This window comes from Lichenostomus cassidix, chromosome 8, assembly GCF_008360975.1.
Source record: "Lichenostomus cassidix isolate B80296 chromosome 8, HeHo_3.0, whole genome shotgun sequence".
In the NCBI taxonomy this organism is placed as follows: Eukaryota; Metazoa; Chordata; class Aves; order Passeriformes; family Meliphagidae; genus Lichenostomus; species Lichenostomus cassidix.
In genome coordinates, this window is record NC_139489.1 from 7,240,524 (window position 1) to 7,249,084 (window position 8,561).

The following is an 8,561-nucleotide window of genomic DNA, read 5'->3' on the forward strand; positions in this document are numbered from 1 at the left end:
AGGCATTTTATATCCTCCACGTGGCAGGGAAGGCACAGATTGGCTGTGTGCCTGTCAATCACACACCTTCCAATCCAATCACCATGCAGTGTCCCATGTCTCTCTGATCAATCCCTGACTCTCCCAGGAGGCACCTGGGCAGACCCAACAGCCATCTCCCACAGCTTCAATGTATGCAGCTCAGAAAAAATAAAAAGGTGCTGAAGAGCAAGTGTTTCTGGGGCAAAAGATGTTCGGTGGACTGACAGGCAATTACTGTTGCAAATGTTATCGAATAAATGGACTTCCTCCTCATTACCAAGCGACTGCACAGTCATCAGCAAATAGTTCCAATGACAATTAGCAAATTTCTAAATGGATTGAGAAATTGGCTTATACACAGATACTGATGCAATGAGGTGAGGTGATAGCCCAGCCTCACTCCTTACCTTTCCTCCTGGAGGATTTTGCTGTGTGCTGAATGGGTGAGGCATTCAGCTAACCATTATTTTCTTCTCAGCCCTTTCTCAGGGGAATGACTCTTGAATGAAATCCAGCAGTTTAATTTTGGTTTGATATGAATGGGCTTTGAATGTATTTAATGTTTAAAGGCAGCTATTCAGCTCAGAGCCTGCTCCAGAGGAGCAGTGGGAAGCAGAGCAGACCCCCGGGAAGTGCAGTGGTGCTGCCACAGCTCTTTTCTTCCCTCTGCAGGCCACACTCTGATTTTCACTCCTGGTCTGTCCCATAAGCCTGGAGCCAGTCCATCACTTCAAAACTCCTTGCATTACTTCTGTTAGCTCATTTAGCCCAGGTGAGTCAGGGATCCCTGGGCTGAGGCAAGGATAAAATGCCATGGAGAGTCAGGAAGGTGCTGGTTTCAGTGGGAACCTCAGGACCTTGTTAGGCTCCTTTGAGCTCTGTCACATCAGGGGAAAGTTCACAGCTCCATGTGCTGGAAACTGCTCCTGTCCCTTCCTGGGGATGGGGAGAGCTCCCTGGGCAGCCTGTGGGGACTCAGTTCCAGCCATGCAATGCAGGTGGCTCCCATGGGATGTGATTCCCATGTTTGGGCTCCTTGGCAAGGAGCTGGGAGCATGGATCTCTCCCAGCAAATGGCATGGACCATCTCTTACCCCCTCCTCTCTCTCTCCCACAGATCACCTGTAGCTCCTGCCCAAGCACTGTGAGAGCCTTGACACACAGGGCAGTTTCAAGTTACCACACAGCTTTTCTGCACCTAAGTGGGACAGTTGAGTTTAGTGAGAGGAAACACCTTGGGCTAAGTGTGGTGTTACCAACCAGTCAATCCAGGCTGAGGAGGACACCACTGAGAGTGGAATCTCACCCTGCTGCCTTTATCCAGACAACTCATTTGCTGCCCCAAACGGGGGTTTGCACCTCCCTGTTCATCTGAATGACCTCCTCGGTTGCACCTTCCATCCCCACTCTTGTGGTTTAGACCCTGGCCAAATGCCAGGCACCGCAAGACATCTTCTCACTGCACTCTCCCCTGCCACAGCTGGGCAGAGGAGAGCAGAGAAAAAGGGTTAATACACAAAGGGATTCATGAATTGAGATAAGGAACGGGGAGAAAAATACTTCAAGGAGAAAAACAGACCCATCTTAAGGTACAAAGTCTTTTATTACTAAACAGAGTCAGAGGAGGATAATGAGAAGTCAAATAAAGCTCTTAAAGACACCATTTCTCTGCTCATCCCCCTCCCTCCTTCCCACCAACAGGACAGGGGGACAGGACATGGGGGTTTGGTCAGTTCATCACCAAGGTCTTCTGCTCCTCAGGGAGAGGATTCCTTTCCTCTGCAGTGCCGTGGGGTCCATTCCACGGGAGACAGTTCCCTGCAAACTCCTCCAACGCGGTTCCAAATCCCATAAGCAGCAGTCCACCCAAACTGCCACAATGTGAGCCTCCCCCCACGGGCAGACAGTCCTCCCAAAATTGCCGTGGCTTGGTGTCCCTCATCCATGGTTGCAGCCCTCTAAGGTCAGGCTGTTCCAGCTCAGGAGCAAGGCCTGTCTCTGCACTGGGCCTCCCACAGGATCACAGCCTCCTCCAGGCATCCATCCCCTCCAGCATGGGCACCTCTCTGTGGTCTGTGAGTGAATCTCTGCACCCCTGTGGGCTATTGCGCTGCAGGGGGACAACCTGCTCCCCCCATGGTCTTCACCATGCCTGGCAGAGGACTCTTGGCTCCAGAGCCTGGAGCACCTCCTCCCCCTCCTTCTCCACGGACTTTGGTGTCTCCATGTTGTTTCCCCTCACATATTCTTACCTCCTCCTCCTTTTCTGGCAAAAAACCAGTGTGCGTGCACCTATTGTTTTGATTTCTTCTTAAATATGTTATCACAGAGGTGTAACCAACATCCCTAATTGGCCCAGGCTTGGCCAGCAGCGTGTCCATCATCTTCAGAGCCATCAGAGATTGGCTCTGCTGGACATGGTGGAAGATTCCAGAAGCTTATCAAAGGAGCCTTCTTGGTGACCCCTGCTAGCAAGAACTGGGCCAAGCATAACCAACACAGCCACACATCCCACTGGGAAACTTCTGTGACTGCTGGGAATTTGAGGTGAGAAGACACAGAAGGAGTTTTAGGTCATGATTCCAGTCTTGGCTGCCTAGAAAAATAATTCTAGGAGCAAGCAGACTTAGGCTGGATAAAATATGTCACATTTACTGAGTGACTTTTTTGACTAACAGCCAGACTTTGAAAAATATTAGCAAGGGTAAAACATTAAGTGACGGAACAAGGACATTTGAGATGAAGGATGTTGTTCTCCCTTTAATTTACTCCCCTCTACAGCCTTGCACAGATCTCAGCTGAGTAAGTGTCCTTATTGATGGATATGCTATCCTTGTTAAGATGGGACAATATACTTATTTACAGCTTCCATCATTGTCATGAAGGCACAAAGCAAACAGATATAACTAATGAAGATTTAGCTGTTACATAATGTCTTTGCCAACTCCATGCAAAAGTCTGAGTAAAAACCCTGGAAATACATCTTTTTATGAGAGCATTTTTTAATGAATTTAAGGCATGAAGAGATGTATTTGTAGTTTGTAGTAGGACTCTGGGTATTGCTTTTCTGGAAAGATGTCACAGGATTGGAGTACAAATGAAATGACAGTCAGAGAAATGCCAAGGAAGTGAAAGCCACATCAGCAATGACAGATCCAAGCAGTGATTTAGCATATTCATGGTGATTCTCCATGATAAAGGTAGTGTGAGCTGTGACCATTGGAACCACCAGCAAGATGGAGACTCACTGATAAAGGAATGGTTCTTCCCAGCTGGGACCTCATCCCAGAGCTCTGCTGAGCTTTTATTAAAGTTACAAGGCTTTCCCCCATGATGTTCTGGGCTCCTTCTTTCCCTCCTTCATACTCAGCTCTCCCACTCTGTTCCCCACATCTGCATCAGGGCCCCAGGGAAATCCCCTCTGCCAGCACAATCCAGCTGCTGAACCTCCCTTGGAGGCAGCCTTGAGTTTCAGGGCAGCAGCTCCTCTTGCTCCAGAGAGTGATCCATCAACACATCTCATTTCCTTTCACATCCAGGCTCAACAAAAGACAACTCTATTTCACTGTCATTTCCCTGCAGTCACTGTGTTAAAGACTCATGGAACCAGAAAGGAAATCCATGTCTTTGAGTCAAACCCCATAGCTGCAAGAGCTCCTTTTAAGCTTCAGCAAGAGCTTTCTACAAAGTCTGTCAATCCATTTCTAGCTGAATCACATTTCAAAGAAAACTGGCCAGATAAGATACTTTTCTTTTTTTGTAGAAAGCAGTATTTTTGAATTGATGCTGAATTTCCTTTGACTAGTCAATAAAATAGATGTCAGAAAGCTCTGAGGGTCAAGGATCTATAGGAAGTGAGTTCAGTGCACTGAGTTACTATCCCTAAGGAAAAGAACCAGAAAGGAAGGCTGAAACCAAATGGTTGCTGAGAGAATGCAGTAGGAGGAGATGATGGGGAGAAGGAGAAAGTAGTAAAATCAAACTCAATGGCTTGCTGCAGTTTGTGTGGACTGAGGAAACAAAGTCTGGAACTGAAGGAGTTGTCAGGCAGTGAGAATGAGTTACACATCCTCCACACAGAGCCTGCAGTGTTGGCTTGATTAGGCAAAAGGACTTGGGATCACTACAGACAGAGCTGCCTTGCTCCCTGTCAACTTGCAGAAGCAATCAGCAGCCCAAAATGACAGCTCCCTCCAGGGCTGAGAGCTGTTAAAACAAAACTAAAATAAAAATAAAAGGCCTCTTTGGTCCAGCTACAAACCTAGATGCACTACCAAAAAGAAAAATTGTAAAGGATAGAAAGACAATGACATTCTCCAGCAACATCCCAACTGCTCATCTTCACCATGATAATAATAATAACAGTAATGACTTATACTATTCCTGTACCACAGTTGAGCAGCTCATATCCTGAGCAATACATCAGACTTGATAAACTACTGCCATCAACTTGCACAGTGTGATGAGACTTCTTAGCGTGGGAGGATGCTGATGTTTCATGATGCCCTAGAGAAGCTGAGGACAAAATGTGATAAAGATTCCCCCCTGCAGAGCTCGATTTCCAGGGAGCATTTTGAGTCCATGGAAGGGGAATTATACAGTTTGGGACATTGGCCAGGAGATAGGAAATAATGCCCTTGTTCTTGGCCAAAGCATCACTGAAGCTTCCTTACTGCCAACTCCAAGCCTTAAAAATTCTTGAGATGGGGGCCAAAATTGAATGATATTGGCTTAGATATGATGAGGACTTTCTTTTTTTCCAATACTAGAGGCTTTTTGTTCTTTCTGGTTCCTGTTCCCAGAGGGTGCATTTTTATACTTTTCTCCATCATGACTTCCAGCAGTAAGTCTCATATATGTGTGAAATTTGGGACATTTACTTCACTCCTGTGCCTCCAGAAACTAGGGCTTTAGGGAAAACAATAAACCTCATCAGGTTCTCAGGAGAATTGCCAATGCTGGTGCTCAGCTGAGGCCTCTCTCCACTCTTTCACTGCCCTGCTCTCCTGGCAAAGCCTCTGCTCTGGAATTTGCAGCCTTCCAAGCTGCAGCTCCAAGGGTGGCTTTCCAAGAGGGCCCCAAGAAATGAGGTCTTCAGTGAGCAATTAAACTGATGAAAAAGCTTTTGTTTTGGATGTTCATTGCAGTGTAGGAGGCTGTGGTGTCACAGGAAGGGGTGAGGTCTCACACATCCACTCTGATAGTTCAGAGTGCTGCTGTGGATTCTGTCCTGGGTAATGAGGCTTAAACTCACACATTAATTTTTCCTTTGGGGTGGGACTGATAGAATCTTTCTCTTCTGATCCATAATTTATTTTCAGAAACCTTGTAAAGACTTCATAAATTAATTCTCTATCACACGTAATCATTGTTCACAAGACACCCACTGGTTTGTGATGCTCACAAGAACCAACAGACACTTGCAACCTCCTCCCTGTGATCACTCCAGGAAATGCCCCTTCCAGATCCAGGGAAACAAATTCCAGATTACTCCTGGCAGTATCTGTGGTTTTTCTCCTCCCACCTACAAGATTCCTACATGCAGGGAAAGCAGGAATGGTGTCACAGGGCTTGTCAGTGCCTGGGCCATGTGCTCAGCCAGTATTCTTGAGATAGACCAAAGACCTGTCTGACTCATGCCTTTTATCAGTAAATATGCAGCAGAACAGCTCTGAAGCTGCACAGTTCATCAAAACCAAACAACCTAAAACAACTCCTAAACCTCACTAGTCCAAGACAAGTTCTCAATAACCTCTTTCACTTTGTGATAACTTGCTCTTCTGTGCCTATGTGAGCAGAAAGCAACAGAAACGTATTTTAACAGATTGTTTCCCACCCCTTCCCCGCCTCCCCAAGGCAGGTTTAATATCTTTTCAAAGAAAAAAGTTAGTCCCCAATAAATCATCGAGTTTACTGCAGCACTTAAACCCTGCTTGTCCTTCAGTGTTCTGCTAGAATGGGATTGATTCCCCCTGCACACCTTGAGGCGAGGTCCCTTCAGCTGAGCTCTTTGCCATCTCCTGAGCTCTGCTTTTCCCCGGTGATGCTGCAAGCCAGTCCTGCTCCCCAGGGATTCCTGCCCAGCGCTGGCAGCAGCCCGGGACGCTCTCGGCTCGGCGGGCGCAGTTTACCAGCAGATGGCAGCTGGAGATCGCGGAGGGAAATCTGGGAGTTCTCTGCTCTTGCAAGCGCAGCCCGTAAATCCTGGGTGACCTTGGCACAGACATGGTCTCACCACCGAGCAGGGATGGGACCTTCCTGCTTCTCACCCCGAGCTGGGGGAATGCACAAGGAGCCCCAGCAAGGACAGAGAGGAGAAGATGGGGAAGGACCTGGTTCTTATCCTTCCATACATTGGAAACAGAACAAAAAGAAAAATATCAACCAATTCACAGGCCACATCTCTCCTCCCTCCTGCCCAGGCTTAACCTCTCAAGCCACAGCATCATTTAGATGTCATTTCCTAACCCAATTCCACCACAGACTTGTTCATGCAGCTCCCAGCCAGCCCTCAAATGCATTTTATGCAGAGTAACTCAGAGCACAGGAGTAATCCCTGTTCTCCCTCCACACCAAAGCCTCACCCACATCCCATCACTGCAGCCGTTCCCCAGAAAGAAGCATCTCCCTGTTATCATTTCTTGCTCCTTTCCTTTTCAGGTCCCACTGTCCATGAATGCCTCTTCCTCCACCACAGTCAGTCCTGTGACAGGACTTTCTCACTGTGCCATAGCACAACTCCTGCTCCAGCTCCACATCCTCTTCTGAGATGTCCTTCTCTGCTGTATTCTCCTTCCTCCTCCTCCCAGCTGATGGCCCAGGTGGGCTGCCTCACAGAAGGCAGCCTTGAGAAGGAATCTCTTGCAAAGCAGAACAAAGCAACGATTGCCTTGGTTGTGTTCAGAAAATCTCTCTATTAACAGGAAAACAAGTTTTTATACCCTTGTCTTGGGCGGGGTAGGCATGGATTGGCTGCATGCCTGTCAGTGCTGCGCCTTCCCGTGCAATCACCATACCGTGTTGTATTGGGTGTGACTGAAGGAAAGCTTGCAGCCCTTCCAGGGCTGTGCTTTGCTCTGATAGCTGGAAGGGTGCTGATAACAGCAGCGTTTTGGCTACTGCTGAGCAGTGCTGTCCCTCTCACATTCCTTCCCCCATCAAGGGGATGGCAGTGGGCAAGATGCTGGGAGGGGACACAACCACTGAAAATCATGCAATAAATGCTACTTTGCTGATTCCCTATGGAATCACTAAAAAAATAGGTGTATTCCAGAAACTAATAGAAGGAATTATGTGTGCTGCCTGAAATTATTTTTGTATTATTTGGTTGGTCTCAAGTAGTTTAGGTATCTGAAGGTCACACAGCTGGAGTCCAAGCCATTCTCTAAACATTTTGTTGAATGGGTGCCAACTCAGCTGTGTGAACCACTGGGATACTACAGGGAAAAAAATTCTACCTTATGGTTTTAACGCTGATGCCTTGGTTTTATCAGAGGTGGATGACATTATAGCTTCAGTTTGTACATCACAATAAAGCTGATGTAATATATATGTAAAACTGAGGAAAACATAAATTTATTTGTTCAAATTCAATACTTCAGGTGCATCTATTGCACTTGCCAATTGAAGAACTCACTTCTCAACACTTATGCAGTCCTTATTTGGAAGAGCAGATGCTAGTAGTCTACGGGCAGAGAAAAAGTCTTAAATTTTGGGACAGTCCTAGAAAGTGAAGAAAAATAGTAGGTTTTCCCTTCAGAGATCTGGATTAAAAGGTATTGTAATATGTAACCTCAGAGAAGAGACGAAGAATACAAAATTCGGGCTCTTCAGGAGAAATACTCTGTCCTAGTGAAATCCAGTAAAAATAAAAAGCCTGTGAAATGTCTTACTAGAAACAGAGATAGTTAGAAAAGGGGGGTAAGGGGAGCTGAGGTTTATCCAAAATAAAGGCTGCAAATAAGGCAGATTGTCATGATTCATATACCAATTCTGTAGAGTCGAGATAAAATGTATTGGGAAAGGTTAAACTGACTTAAACAATCTATACCTGGCTAAGACTCCATGAACATCACACATCTACTTAATATAAAACACTTTCAAAATTACTCAGCAACAAACTGGGCCCCTTGCCCAGCTTTCTCATTAACCAAGTTGTTATCATCATCGTTAGTGCTTTATCTCACTGCAATGCTTTCTCGTTGTGAAAAGTAGAAACAAATTCAAAATACAACTCGGTTGCACTAATTAAGAAGGTACTTTGAAAATACATTCACAAATCGACCTGATGATGGGGGAAGCAGAGGCGCCACTGTAACCAAAAAGCCCCAACTCACTGAGAAGCCCCCAGGAGGAGGGCTGTTAACATCAAGGCTTTTCTCATTTAGAAAGCAGAGTTCCATAAGGAATAATAAAAGGTGCTCCAATCTGGAGAATATATTGTAATTCTTTTAAACTGCACCGACGCTTCAGGATGCCTACAGGTCCCATGATACTCACAGTCTGACCTAAATCTATAGGGTGAGCCAGCAATTTGACCT